This window comes from Pungitius pungitius, chromosome 12 (genome assembly GCF_949316345.1).
Source record: "Pungitius pungitius chromosome 12, fPunPun2.1, whole genome shotgun sequence".
NCBI lineage: Eukaryota > Metazoa > Chordata > Actinopteri > Perciformes > Gasterosteidae > Pungitius > Pungitius pungitius.
The window spans coordinates 14,208,351-14,225,446 of record NC_084911.1 but is presented as its reverse complement, the minus strand read 5'-3'; the positions used below and the strand labels follow the sequence as shown (position 1 = coordinate 14,225,446).

Below are 17,096 nucleotides of genomic sequence, written 5' to 3'. Positions count from 1 at the left end.
AAGACTATACTTTCAGGGATCATTTCTATAGTTTCCGACTTGAGAAGTGTGTTTCAAAATGGTATGGCCTCCCTATCCACGATGATGAAATGTGATATTTCCCACTGGGCGTGAAGCGGGCACAGAGACGTGAATCAGTTCACAAGCTTTCTGCCATTGATGACCGCTCTTTACTTCCTAGTGGAGTAAAGAGGTGGGAAATATGGACCGAGTGGTTATCAGACTATGTGAATAGAGTTTTATTTATTCTTATTTATATATTAACATTCTATTAGAACATTCTAATTTAACATTTTACTGTAACATTCTACTGAAACCATCTAATGCAACATTCTAAACTGTAACATTTTAATGTAACATTCTTTACTGTAGCATTCAACTGAAACATGCTAATGTATCATTCTGCTGTAATATACTATTGTAACATTCTATACTGTAACATTCTACTTCAACATTCTATCGCACTATTCTACTGCAACATTCTATCGCACTATTCTACTGTAACATTCTATTCTAACATTCTATACTGTAACATTCTACTGAACTATTCAAATGTATCATTCTACTGTAACATTCTATGCTGTAAGATTCTACTGCAACATTCTATTAAAACGTACTAATTTAATTACTTTACTGTAACATTCTAATTTATCATTCTATTGTAACATTCTATTGTAACATTTTTTACTGTAACATTCTATGTTGTAACATTTTACTGCAACATTCTATTAAAACATTCTAATGTAACATTCTATTAACATTCTAACTTAACATTCTACTGAAAGATTCAAATGTATCATTCTACTGTAATATTCTATTATAACATTCTAATGTAACATTCTATACTGCAACATTCTATTAAAACGTTCTAATTTATCATTTTACTGTAACATTCTACTGTAACATTCTATACTGTAACATTATATCGCACTATTCTACTGCAACATTCTATCACACTATTCTACTGTAACATTCTACTGTAACATTTTATACTGTAACATTGTAATGTAACATTCTTTACTGTAACATTCTACTGCAACATTCTATTGAAATATTCTAATGTAACATTCTACTGTAACATTCTGTTGAATTATTCAACTGAAACATTCTTATGTATCATTCTGCTGTAATATACTATTGTAACATTCTATACTGTAACATTCTACTTCAACATTCTATTGCACTATTCTACTGTAACATTCTATTCTAACATTCTATACTGTAACATTCTACTGAACTATTCAAATGTATCATTCTACTGTAACATTCTATGCTGTAAGATTCTACTGCAACATTCTATTAAAACGTTCTAATTTAATTACTTTACTGTAACATTCTAATTTATCATTCTACTGTAACATTCTATTGTAACATTTTTTACTGTAACATTGTAATGTAACATTCTTTACTGTAACATTCTACTGCAACATTATATTGAAATATTCTAATGTAACATTCTGTTAAATTATTCTACTGTAACATTCTGATGTAACATTCTATACTTTAACATTTTAATGTAACATTCTATACTGTAACACTCTACTGCAACATTCTATAAAAAGGTTCTAATTTAATTACTTTACTGCAACATTCTATTAAAACATTCTAATGTATCATTCTACTGTAATATTCTAATGCAACATTCTATACTGTAACATCCTATGCTGTAACACTCTACTGCAACATTCTATTAAACCGTCTTAATGTATCATTCTACTGTAACATTCTAATGTATAATTCTACTGTAACATTCTATACTGTAACATTCTATGATGTAACATTTTACTGCAACATTCTATTAAGACATTCAAATGTAACATTCTATTAACATTCTACTGTAAAATTCCATTGTAACATTCTATACTGTAACTTTGCAATGTAACATTCTACTGAAACATTCTAATGTATCATTCTACAGTAATATTCTATTATAACATTCTATAATGTAACATTCTATACTGTAACATTCTTAACTGTAACATTCTATGCTGTAACACTCTACTGCAACATTCTATTAAAAGGTTCTAATTTAATTACTTTACTGTAACATTCTATTAAAAGGTTCTAATTTAATTACTTTACTGTAACATTCTAATGTAACATTGTAATGTAACATTCTTTACTGTAACATTCTATGATGTACCATTTTACTGTAACATTCTATTAAAAGGTTCTAATTTAATTACTTTACTGTAACATTCTAATGTAACATTCTATACTGTAACATTCATTCTTAACTGTAACATTCTATGATGTAACATTTTACTGCAACATTCTATTAAAACATTCTAATGTAACATTCTATTAACCTTCTAACTTAACATTCTACTGTAATATTCTATTATAACATTCTACTGTAACATTCTATACTGTAACATTCTATCGCACTATTCTACTGCAACATTCTATCGCACTATTCTACTGTAACATTCTACTGTAACATTTTATACTGTAACATTGTAATGTAACATTCTACTGCAACATTCTATTGAAATATTCTAATGTAACATTCTACTGTAACATTCTGTTGAATTATTCTACTGTAACATTCTGATGTAACATCCTATACTGTAACATTTTAATGAAACATTCTTTACTGTAACATTCTATAAAAAGGTTCTAATTTAATTACTTTACTGCAACATTCTATTAAAACATTCTAATGTATCATTCTACTGTAATATTCTAATGCAACATTCTATACTGTAACATTGTAATGTAAAATTCTTTACTGTAACATTCTATGCTGTAACACTCTACTGCAACATTCTATTAAACCGTCTTAATGTATCATTCTACTGTAACATTCTAATGTATAATTCTACTGTAACATTCTATACTGTGACATTCTATGATGTAACATTTTACTGCAACATTCTATTAAGACATTCAAATGTAACATTCTATTAACATTCTACTGTAAAATTGCATTGTAACATTCTATACTGTAACTTTGCAATGTAACATTCTACTGTAACACTCTACTGCAACATTCTATTAAAACGTTCTAATGTATCATTCTATTGTAACATTCTATACTGTAGCATTTTTTACTGTAACATTCTATTAAAACATTCTACTGTAAAATTCTCTTGTAACATTCTATACTGTAACTTTGTAATGTAATGCTGTGGATTACCTCCCAAGAGGTCCACACTGCGGATCGCAGTCCATCAATCCAAGAAGTCCTGCATGGCTTCGTTTGCCTCTGTCCAGCGCCTCACAGTCTGCCTCAGCACCAAAGGAACATACTCTGGTGGTACCAAAAGGAGAACCATCGGTGATAGTTGTTATTTTGAAAGTCAGATCCCGTTTTCATCCTCAAGCAAACTAAGACTATACTTTCAGGGATCATTTCTATAGTTTCCGACTTGAGAAGTGTGTTTCAAAATGGTATGGCCTCCCTATCCACGATGATGAAATGTGATATTTCCCACTGGGCGTGAAGCGGGCACAGAGACGTGAATCAGTTCACAAGCTTTCTGCCATTGATGACCGCTCTTTACTTCCTAGTGGAGTAAAGAGGTGGGAAATATGGACCGAGTGGTTATCAGACTATGTGAATAGAGTTTTATTTATTCTTATTTATATATTAACATTCTATTAGAACATTCTAATTTAACATTTTACTGTAACATTCTACTGAAACCATCTAATGCAACATTCTAAACTGTAACATTTTAATGTAACATTCTTTACTGTAGCATTCAACTGAAACATGCTAATGTATCATTCTGCTTTAATATACTATTGTAACATTCTATACTGTAACATTCTACTTCAACATTCTATCGCACTATTCTACTGCAACATTCTATCGCACTATTCTACTGCAACATTCCATCGCACTATTCTACTGTAACATTCTACTGTAACATTTTATACTGTAACATTGTAATGTAACATTCTACTGCAACATTCTATTGAAATATTCTAATGTAACATTCTACTGTAACATTCTGTTGAATTATTCTACTGTAACATTCTGATGTAACATCCTATACTGTAACATTTTAATGTAACATTCTTTACTGTAACATTCTATAAAAAGGTTCTAATTTAATTACTTTACTGCAACATTCTATTAAAACATTCTAATGTATCATTCTACTGTAATATTCTAATGCAACATTCTATACTGTAACATTGTAATGTAACATTCTATACTGTAACATTCTATGCTGTAACACTCTACTGCAACATTCTATTAAACCGTCTTAATGTATCATTCTACTGTAACATTCTATACTGTAACATTCTATGATGTAACATTTTACTGCAACATTCTATTAAGTCATTCTAATGTAACATTCTATTAACATTCTACTGTAAAATTCCATTGTAACATTCTATAATGTAACATTGTAATGTAACATTCTTTAATGTAACATTCTATGCTGTAACACTCTACTGCAACATTCTATTAAAAGGTTCTAATTTAATTACTTTACTGTAACATTCTACTGTAACATTCTATACTGTAACATTATATCGCACTATTCTACTGCAACATTCTATCACACTATTCTACTGTAACATTCTACTGTAACATTTTATACTGTAACATTGTAATGTAACATTCTTTACTGTAACATTCTACTGCAACATTCTATTGAAATATTCTAATGTAACATTCTACTGTAACATTCTGTTGAATTATTCAACTGAAACATTCTTATGTATCATTCTGCTGTAATATACTATTGTAACATTCTATACTGTAACATTCTACTTCAACATTCTATTGCACTATTCTACTGCAACATTCTATCGCACTATTCTACTGTAACATTCTATTCTAACATTCTATACTGTAACATTCTGCTGAACTATTCAAATGTATCATTCTACTGTAACATTCTATGCTGTAAGATTCTACTGCAACATTCTATTAAAACGTTCTAATTTAATTACTTTACTGTAACATTCTAATTTATCATTCTACTGTAACATTCTATTGTAACATTTTTTACTGTAACATTGTAATGTAACATTCTTTACTGTAACATTCTACTGCAACATTCTATTGAAATATTCTAATGTAACATTCTACTGTATCATTCTGTTAAATTATTCTACTGTAACATTCTATTAAGACATTCAAATGTAACATTCTATTAACATTCTACTGTAAAATTCCATTGTAACATTCTATACTGTAACTTTGCAATGTAACATTCTACTGAAACATTCTAATGTATCATTCTACAGTAATATTCTATTATAACATTCTATAATGTAACATTCTATACTGTAACATTCTTAACTGTAACATTCTATGCTGTAACACTCTACTGCAACATTCTATTAAAAGGTTCTAATTTAATTACTTTACTGTAACATTCTAATGTAACATTCTATACTGTAACATTCATTCTTAACTGTAACATTCTATGATGTAACATTTTACTGCAACATTCTATTAAAACATTCTAATGTAACATTCTATTAACCTTCTAACTTAACATTCTACTGTAATGTTATATTATTACATTCTACTGTAACATTCTATACTGTAACATTCTATCGCACTATTCTACTGCAACATTCCATCGCACTATTCTACTGTAACATTCTACTGTAACATTTTATACTGTAACATTGTAATGTAACATTCTACTGCAACATTCTATTGAATTATTCTACTGTAACATTCTGATGTAACATCCTATACTGTAACATTTTAATGTAACATTCTTTACTGTAACATTCTATAAAAAGGTTCTAATTTAATTACTTTACTGCAACATTCTATTAAAACATTCTAATGTATCATTCTACTGTAATATTCTAATGCAACATTCTATACTGTAACATTGTAATGTAACATTCTATACTGTAACATTCTATGATGTAACATTTTACTGCAACATTCTATTAAGACATTCTAATGTAACATTCTATTAACATTCTACTGTAAAATTCCATTGTAACATTCTATAATGTAACATTGTAATGTAACATTCTTTAATGTAACATTCTATGCTGTAACACTCTACTGCAACATTCTATTAAAAGGTTCTAATTTAATTACTTTACTGTAACATTCTAATGTAACATTCTATACTGTAACATTCTATGATGTAACATTTTGCTGCAACATTCTATTAAAACATTCTAATGTAACATTCTACTCTAACATTCTACTGAAAGATTCAAATGTATCATTCTACTGTAATATTCTATTATAACATTCTAATGTAACATTCTATACTGCAACATTCTATTAAAACGTTCTAATTTATCATTTTACTGTAACATTCTACTGTAACATTCTATACTGTAACATTATATCGCACTATTCTACTGCAACATTCTATCACACTATTCTACTGTAACATTCTACTGTAACATTTTATACTGTAACATTGTAATGTAACATTCTTTACTGTAACATTCTACTGCAACATTCTATTGAAATATTCTAATGTAACATTCTACTGTAACATTCTGTTGAATTATTCAACTGAAACATTCTTATGTATCATTCTGCTGTAATATACTATTGTAACATTCTATACTGTAACATTCTACTTCAACATTCTATTGCACTATTCTACTGCAACATTCTATCGCACTATTCTACTGTAACATTCTATTCTAACATTCTATACTGTAACATTCTACTGAACTATTCAAATGTATCATTCTACTGTAACATTCTATGCTGTAAGATTCTACTGCAACATTCTATTAAAACGTTCTAATTTAATTACTTTACTGTAACATTCTAATTTATCATTCTACTGTAACATTCTATTGTAACATTTTTTACTGTAACATTGTAATGTAACATTCTTTACTGTAACATTCTACTGCAACATTCTATTGAAATATTCTAATGTAACATTCTACTGTAACATTCTGTTAAATTATTCTACTGTAACATTCTATTAAGACATTCAAATGTAACATTCTATTAACATTCTACTGTAAAATTCCATTGTAACATTCTATACTGTAACTTTGCAATGTAACATTCTACTGAAACATTCTAATGTATCATTCTACAGTAATATTCTATTATAACATTCTATAATGTAACATTCTATACTGTAACATTCTTAACTGTAACATTCTATGCTGTAACACTCTACTGCAACATTCTATTAAAAGGTTCTAATTTAATTACTTTACTGTAACATTCTATTAAAAGGTTCTAATTTAATTACTTTACTGTAACATTCTAATGTAACATTCTATACTGTAACATTCATTCTTAACTGTAACATTCTATGATGTAACATTTTACTGCAACATTCTATTAAAACATTCTAATGTAACATTCTATTAACCTTCTAACTTAACATTCTACTGTAATGTTATATTATTACATTCTACTGTAACATTCTATACTGTAACATTCTATCGCACTATTCTACTGCAACATTCCATCGCACTATTCTACTGTAACATTCTACTGTAACATTTTATACTGTAACATTGTAATGTAACATTCTACTGCAACATTCTATTGAAATATTCTAATGTAACATTCTACTGTAACATTCTGTTGAATTATTCTACTGTAACATTCTGATGTAACATCCTATACTGTAACATTTTAATGTAACATTCTTTACTGTAACATTCTATAAAAAGGTTCTAATTTAATTACTTTACTGCAACATTCTATTAAAACATTCTAATGTATCATTCTACTGTAATATTCTAATGCAACATTCTATACTGTAACATTGTAATGTAACATTCTATACTGTAACATTCTATGCTGTAACACTCTACAGCAACATTCTATTAAACCGTCTTAATGTATCATTCTACTGTAACATTCTATACTGTAACATTCTATGATGTAACATTTTACTGCAACATTCTATTAAGACATTCTAATGTAACATTCTATTAACATTCTACTGTAAAATTCCATTGTAACATTCTATAATGTAACATTGTAATGTAACATTCTTTAATGTAACATTCTATGCTGTAACACTCTACTGCAACATTCTATTAAAAGGTTCTAATTTAATTACTTTACTGTAACATTCTAATGTAACATTCTATACTGTAACATTCTATGATGTAACATTTTGCTGCAACATTCTATTAAAACATTCTAATGTAACATTCTACTCTAACATTCTACTGAAAGATTCAAATGTATCATTCTACTGTAATATTCTATTATAACATTCTAATGTAACATTCTATACTGCAACATTCTATTAAAACGTTCTAATTTATCATTTTACTGTAACATTCTACTGTAACATTCTATACTGTAACATTATATCGCACTATTCTACTGCAACATTCTATCACACTATTCTACTGTAACATTCTACTGTAACATTTTATACTGTAACATTGTAATGTAACATTCTTTACTGTAACATTCTACTGCAACATTCTATTGAAATATTCTAATGTAACATTCTACTGTAACATTCTGTTGAATTATTCAACTGAAACATTCTTATGTATCATTCTGCTGTAATATACTATTGTAACATTCTATACTGTAACATTCTACTTCAACATTCTATTGCACTATTCTACTGCAACATTCTATCGCACTATTCTACTGTAACATTCTATTCTAACATTCTATACTGTAACATTCTACTGAACTATTCAAATGTATCATTCTACTGTAACATTCTATGCTGTAAGATTCTACTGCAACATTCTATTAAAACGTTCTAATTTAATTACTTTACTGTAACATTCTAATTTATCATTCTACTGTAACATTCTATTGTAACATTTTTTACTGTAACATTGTAATGTAACATTCTTTACTGTAACATTCTACTGCAACATTCTATTGAAATATTCTAATGTAACATTCTACTGTAACATTCTGTTAAATTATTCTACTGTAACATTCTATTAAGACATTCAAATGTAACATTCTATTAACATTCTACTGTAAAATTCCATTGTAACATTCTATACTGTAACTTTGCAATGTAACATTCTACTGAAACATTCTAATGTATCATTCTACAGTAATATTCTATTATAACATTCTATAATGTAACATTCTATACTGTAACATTCTTAACTGTAACATTCTATGCTGTAACACTCTACTGCAACATTCTATTAAAAGGTTCTAATTTAATTACTTTACTGTAACATTCTAATGTAACATTCTATACTGTAACATTCTATGATGTAACATTTTGCTGCAACATTCTATTAAAACATTCTAATGTAACATTCTACTCTAACATTCTACTGAAAGATTCAAATGTATCATTCTACTGTAATATTCTATTATAACATTCTAATGTAACATTCTATACTGCAACATTCTATTAAAACGTTCTAATTTATCATTTTACTGTAACATTCTACTGTAACATTCTATACTGTAACATTATATCGCACTATTCTACTGCAACATTCTATCACACTATTCTACTGTAACATTCTACTGTAACATTTTATACTGTAACATTGTAATGTAACATTCTTTACTGTAACATTCTACTGCAACATTCTATTGAAATATTCTAATGTAACATTCTACTGTAACATTCTGTTGAATTATTCAACTGAAACATTCTTATGTATCATTCTGCTGTAATATACTATTGTAACATTCTATACTGTAACATTCTACTTCAACATTCTATTGCACTATTCTACTGCAACATTCTATCGCACTATTCTACTGTAACATTCTATTCTAACATTCTATACTGTAACATTCTACTGAACTATTCAAATGTATCATTCTACTGTAACATTCTATGCTGTAAGATTCTACTGCAACATTCTATTAAAACGTTCTAATTTAATTACTTTACTGTAACATTCTAATTTATCATTCTACTGTAACATTCTATTGTAACATTTTTTACTGTAACATTGTAATGTAACATTCTTTACTGTAACATTCTACTGCAACATTCTATTGAAATATTCTAATGTAACATTCTACTGTAACATTCTGTTAAATTATTCTACTGTAACATTCTATTAAGACATTCAAATGTAACATTCTATTAACATTCTACTGTAAAATTCCATTGTAACATTCTATACTGTAACTTTGCAATGTAACATTCTACTGAAACATTCTAATGTATCATTCTACAGTAATATTCTATTATAACATTCTATAATGTAACATTCTATACTGTAACATTCTTAACTGTAACATTCTATGCTGTAACACTCTACTGCAACATTCTATTAAAAGGTTCTAATTTAATTACTTTACTGTAACATTCTATTAAAAGGTTCTAATTTAATTACTTTACTGTAACATTCTAATGTAACATTCTATACTGTAACATTCATTCTTAACTGTAACATTCTATGATGTAACATTTTACTGCAACATTCTATTAAAACATTCTAATGTAACATTCTATTAACCTTCTAACTTAACATTCTACTGTAATGTTATATTATTACATTCTACTGTAACATTCTATACTGTAACATTCTATCGCACTATTCTACTGCAACATTCCATCGCACTATTCTACTGTAACATTCTACTGTAACATTTTATACTGTAACATTGTAATGTAACATTCTACTGCAACATTCTATTGAAATATTCTAATGTAACATTCTACTGTAACATTCTGTTGAATTATTCTACTGTAACATTCTGATGTAACATCCTATACTGTAACATTTTAATGTAACATTCTTTACTGTAACATTCTATAAAAAGGTTCTAATTTAATTACTTTACTGCAACATTCTATTAAAACATTCTAATGTATCATTCTACTGTAATATTCTAATGCAACATTCTATACTGTAACATTGTAATGTAACATTCTATACTGTAACATTCTATGCTGTAACACTCTACAGCAACATTCTATTAAACCGTCTTAATGTATCATTCTACTGTAACATTCTATACTGTAACATTCTATGATGTAACATTTTACTGCAACATTCTATTAAGACATTCTAATGTAACATTCTATTAACATTCTACTGTAAAATTCCATTGTAACATTCTATAATGTAACATTGTAATGTAACATTCTTTAATGTAACATTCTATGCTGTAACACTCTACTGCAACATTCTATTAAAAGGTTCTAATTTAATTACTTTACTGTAACATTCTAATGTAACATTCTATACTGTAACATTCTATGATGTAACATTTTGCTGCAACATTCTATTAAAACATTCTAATGTAACATTCTACTCTAACATTCTACTGAAAGATTCAAATGTATCATTCTACTGTAATATTCTATTATAACATTCTAATGTAACATTCTATACTGCAACATTCTATTAAAACGTTCTAATTTATCATTTTACTGTAACATTCTACTGTAACATTCTATACTGTAACATTATATCGCACTATTCTACTGCAACATTCTATCACACTATTCTACTGTAACATTCTACTGTAACATTTTATACTGTAACATTGTAATGTAACATTCTTTACTGTAACATTCTACTGCAACATTCTATTGAAATATTCTAATGTAACATTCTACTGTAACATTCTGTTGAATTATTCAACTGAAACATTCTTATGTATCATTCTGCTGTAATATACTATTGTAACATTCTATACTGTAACATTCTACTTCAACATTCTATTGCACTATTCTACTGCAACATTCTATCGCACTATTCTACTGTAACATTCTATTCTAACATTCTATACTGTAACATTCTACTGAACTATTCAAATGTATCATTCTACTGTAACATTCTATGCTGTAAGATTCTACTGCAACATTCTATTAAAACGTTCTAATTTAATTACTTTACTGTAACATTCTAATTTATCATTCTACTGTAACATTCTATTGTAACATTTTTTACTGTAACATTGTAATGTAACATTCTTTACTGTAACATTCTACTGCAACATTCTATTGAAATATTCTAATGTAACATTCTACTGTAACATTCTGTTAAATTATTCTACTGTAACATTCTATTAAGACATTCAAATGTAACATTCTATTAACATTCTACTGTAAAATTCCATTGTAACATTCTATACTGTAACTTTGCAATGTAACATTCTACTGAAACATTCTAATGTATCATTCTACAGTAATATTCTATTATAACATTCTATAATGTAACATTCTATACTGTAACATTCTTAACTGTAACATTCTATGCTGTAACACTCTACTGCAACATTCTATTAAAAGGTTCTAATTTAATTACTTTACTGTAACATTCTATTAAAAGGTTCTAATTTAATTACTTTACTGTAACATTCTAATGTAACATTCTATACTGTAACATTCATTCTTAACTGTAACATTCTATGATGTAACATTTTACTGCAACATTCTATTAAAACATTCTAATGTAACATTCTATTAACCTTCTAACTTAACATTCTACTGTAATGTTATATTATTACATTCTACTGTAACATTCTATACTGTAACATTCTATCGCACTATTCTACTGCAACATTCCATCGCACTATTCTACTGTAACATTCTACTGTAACATTTTATACTGTAACATTGTAATGTAACATTCTACTGCAACATTCTATTGAAATATTCTAATGTAACATTCTACTGTAACATTCTGTTGAATTATTCTACTGTAACATTCTGATGTAACATCCTATACTGTAACATTTTAATGTAACATTCTTTACTGTAACATTCTATAAAAAGGTTCTAATTTAATTACTTTACTGCAACATTCTATTAAAACATTCTAATGTATCATTCTACTGTAATATTCTAATGCAACATTCTATACTGTAACATTGTAATGTAACATTCTATACTGTAACATTCTATGCTGTAACACTCTACAGCAACATTCTATTAAACCGTCTTAATGTATCATTCTACTGTAACATTCTATACTGTAACATTCTATGATGTAACATTTTACTGCAACATTCTATTAAGACATTCTAATGTAACATTCTATTAACATTCTACTGTAAAATTCCATTGTAACATTCTATAATGTAACATTGTAATGTAACATTCTTTAATGTAACATTCTATGCTGTAACACTCTACTGCAACATTCTATTAAAAGGTTCTAATTTAATTACTTTACTGTAACATTCTAATGTAACATTCTATACTGTAACATTTTGCTGCAACATTCTATTAAAACATTCTAATGTAACATTCTATTAACATTCTACTCTAACATTCTACTGAAAGATTCAAATGTATCATTCTACTGTAATATTCTATTATAACATTCTAATGTAACATTCTATATTGCAACATTCTATTAAAACGTTCTAATTTATCATTTTACTGTAACATTCTACTGTAACATTCTATACTGTAACATTCTATCGCACTATTCTACTGCAACATTCTATCGCACTATTCTACTGTAATATTCTAATGCAACATTCTATACTGTAACATTGTAATGTAACATTCTATACTGTAACATTCTATGCTGTAACACTCTACTGCAACATTCTATTAAACCGTCTTAATGTATCATTCTACTGTAACCTTCTAATGTATAATTCTACTGTAACATTCTATACTGTGACATTCTATGATGTAACATTTTACTGCAACATTCTATTAAGACATTCAAATGTAACATTCTATTAACATTCTACTGTAAAATTGCATTGTAACATTCTATACTGTAACTTTGCAATGTAACATTCTACTGTAACACTCTACTGCAACATTCTATTAAAACGTTCTAATGTATCATTCTATTGTAACATTCTATACTGTAGCATTTTTTACTGTAACATTCTATTAAAACATTCTACTGTAAAATTCTCTTGTAACATTCTATACTGTAACTTTGTAATGTAATGCTGTGGATTACCTCCCAAGAGGTCCACACTGCGGATCGCAGTCCATCAATCCAAGAAGTCCTGCATGGCTTCGTTTGCCTCTGTCCAGCGCCTCACAGTCTGCCTCAGCACCAAAGGAACATACTCTGGTGGTACCAAAAGGAGAACCATCGGTGATAGTTGTTATTTTGAAAGTCAGATCCCGTTTTCAGCCTCAAGCAAACTAAGACTATACTTTCAGGGATCATTTCTATAGTTTCCGACTTGAGAAGTGTGTTTCAAAATGGTATGGCCTCCCTATCCACGATGATGAAATGTGATATTTCCCACTGGGCGTGAAGCGGGCACAGAGACGTGAATCAGTTCACAAGCTTTCTGCCATTGATGACCGCTCTTTACTTCCTAGTGGAGTAAAGAGGTGGGAAATATGGACCGAGTGGTTATCAGACTATGTGAATAGAGTTTTATTTATTCTTATTTATATATTAACATTCTATTAGAACATTCTAATTTAACATTTTACTGTAACATTCTACTGAAACCATCTAATGCAACATTCTAAACTGTAACATTTTAATGTAACATTCTTTACTGTAGCATTCAACTGAAACATGCTAATGTATCATTCTGCTTTAATATACTATTGTAACATTCTATACTGTAACATTCTACTTCAACATTCTATCGCACTATTCTACTGCAACATTCTATCGCACTATTCTACTGCAACATTCCATCGCACTATTCTACTGTAACATTCTACTGTAACATTTTATACTGTAACATTGTAATGTAACATTCTACTGCAACATTCTATTGAAATATTCTAATGTAACATTCTACTGTAACATTCTGTTGAATTATTCTACTGTAACATTCTGATGTAACATCCTATACTGTAACATTTTAATGTAACATTCTTTACTGTAACATTCTATAAAAAGGTTCTAATTTAATTACTTTACTGCAACATTCTATTAAAACATTCTAATGTATCATTCTACTGTAATATTCTAATGCAACATTCTATACTGTAACATTGTAATGTAACATTCTATGCTGTAACACTCTACTGCAACATTCTATTAAACCGTCTTAATGTATCATTCTACTGTAACATTCTATACTGTAACATTCTATGATGTAACATTTTACTGCAACATTCTATTAAGTCATTCTAATGTAACATTCTATTAACATTCTACTGTAAAATTCCATTGTAACATTCTATAATGTAACATTGTAATGTAACATTCTTTAATGTAACATTCTATGCTGTAACACTCTACTGCAACATTCTATTAAAAGGTTCTAATTTAATTACTTTACTGTAACATTCTAATGTAACATTCTATACTGTAACATTCTATGATGTAACATTTTGCTGCAACATTCTATTAAAACATTCTAATGTAACATTCTACTCTAACATTCTACTGAAAGATTCAAATGTATCATTCTACTGTAATATTCTATTATAACATTCTAATGTAACATTCTATACTGCAACATTCTATTAAAACGTTCTAATTTATCATTTTACTGTAACATTCTACTGTAACATTCTATACTGTAACATTATATCGCACTATTCTACTGCAACATTCTATCACACTATTCTACTGTAACATTCTACTGTAACATTTTATACTGTAACATTGTAATGTAACATTCTTTACTGTAACATTCTACTGCAACATTCTATTGAAATATTCTAATGTAACATTCTACTGTAACATTCTGTTGAATTATTCAACTGAAACATTCTTATGTATCATTCTGCTGTAATATACTATTGTAACATTCTATACTGTAACATTCTACTTCAACATTCTATTGCACTATTCTACTGCAACATTCTATCGCACTATTCTACTGTAACATTCTATTCTAACATTCTATACTGTAACATTCTACTGAACTATTCAAATGTATCATTCTACTGTAACATTCTATGCTGTAAGATTCTACTGCAACATTCTATTAAAACGTTCTAATTTAATTACTTTACTGTAACATTCTAATTTATCATTCTACTGTAACATTCTATTGTAACATTTTTTACTGTAACATTGTAATGTAACATTCTTTACTGTAACATTCTACTGCAACATTCTATTGAAATATTCTAATGTAACATTCTACTGTAACATTCTGTTAAATTATTCTACTGTAACATTCTATTAAGACATTCAAATGTAACATTCTATTAACATTCTACTGTAAAATTCCATTGTAACATTCTATACTGTAACTTTGCAATGTAACATTCTACTGAAACATTCTAATGTATCATTCTACAGTAATATTCTATTATAACATTCTATAATGTAACATTCTATACTGTAACATTCTTAACTGTAACATTCTATGCTGTAACACTCTACTGCAACATTCTATTAAAAGGTTCTAATTTAATTACTTTACTGTAACATTCTATTAAAAGGTTCTAATTTAATTACTTTACTGTAACATTCTAATGTAACATTCTATACTGTAACATTCATTCTTAACTGTAACATTCTATGATGTAACATTTTACTGCAACATTCTATTAAAACATTCTAATGTAACATTCTATTAACCTTCTAACTTAACATTCTACTGTAATGTTATATTATTACATTCTACTGTAACATTCTATACTGTAACATTCTATCGCACTATTCTACTGCAACATTCCATCGCACTATTCTACTGTAACATTCTACTGTAACATTTTATACTGTAACATTGTAATGTAACATTCTACTGCAACATTCTATTGAAATATTCTAATGTAACATTCTACTGTAACATTCTGTTGAATTATTCTACTGTAACATTCTGATGTAACATCCTATACTGTAACATTTTAATGTAACATTCTTTACTGTAACATTCTATAAAAAGGTTCTAATTTAATTACTTTACTGCAACATTCTATTAAAACATTCTAATGTATCATTCTACTGTAATATTCTAATGCAACATTCTATACTGTAACATTGTAATGTAACATTCTATACTGTAACATTCTATGCTGTAACACTCTACAGCAACATTCTATTAAACCGTCTTAATGTATCATTCTACTGTAACATTCTATACTGTAACATTCTATGATGTAACATTTTACTGCAACATTCTATTAAGACATTCTAATGTAACATTCTATTAACATTCTACTGTAAAATTCCATTGTAACATTCTATAATGTAACATTGTAATGTAACATTCTTTAATGTAACATTCTATGCTGTAACACTCTACTGCAACATTCTATTAAAAGGTTCTAATTTAATTACTTTACTGTAACATTCTAATGTAACATTCTATACTGTAACATTTTGCTGCAACATTCTATTAA

At 27.6% G+C, this 17,096-nt stretch overlaps 3 non-coding genes across 3 annotated transcripts; all 3 read left to right on the top strand.

The window, feature by feature from the left end:
- On the top strand, positions 1-216 carry LOC134133053 (small nucleolar RNA U3). The gene has a single exon (XR_009957182.1). It is a non-coding gene; the product is annotated as a small nucleolar RNA U3 (small nucleolar RNA).
- Positions 217-3,332: 3,116 nt separating this feature from the next.
- LOC134133052 (small nucleolar RNA U3) lies at positions 3,333-3,548 on the top strand. The gene has a single exon (XR_009957181.1). It is a non-coding gene; the product is annotated as a small nucleolar RNA U3 (small nucleolar RNA).
- Positions 3,549-13,972: 10,424 nt separating this feature from the next.
- LOC134133051 (small nucleolar RNA U3) lies at positions 13,973-14,188 on the top strand. Its single transcript, XR_009957180.1, has one exon. It is a non-coding gene; the product is annotated as a small nucleolar RNA U3 (small nucleolar RNA).
- The last annotated feature ends 2,908 nt before the right edge of the window (positions 14,189-17,096 follow it).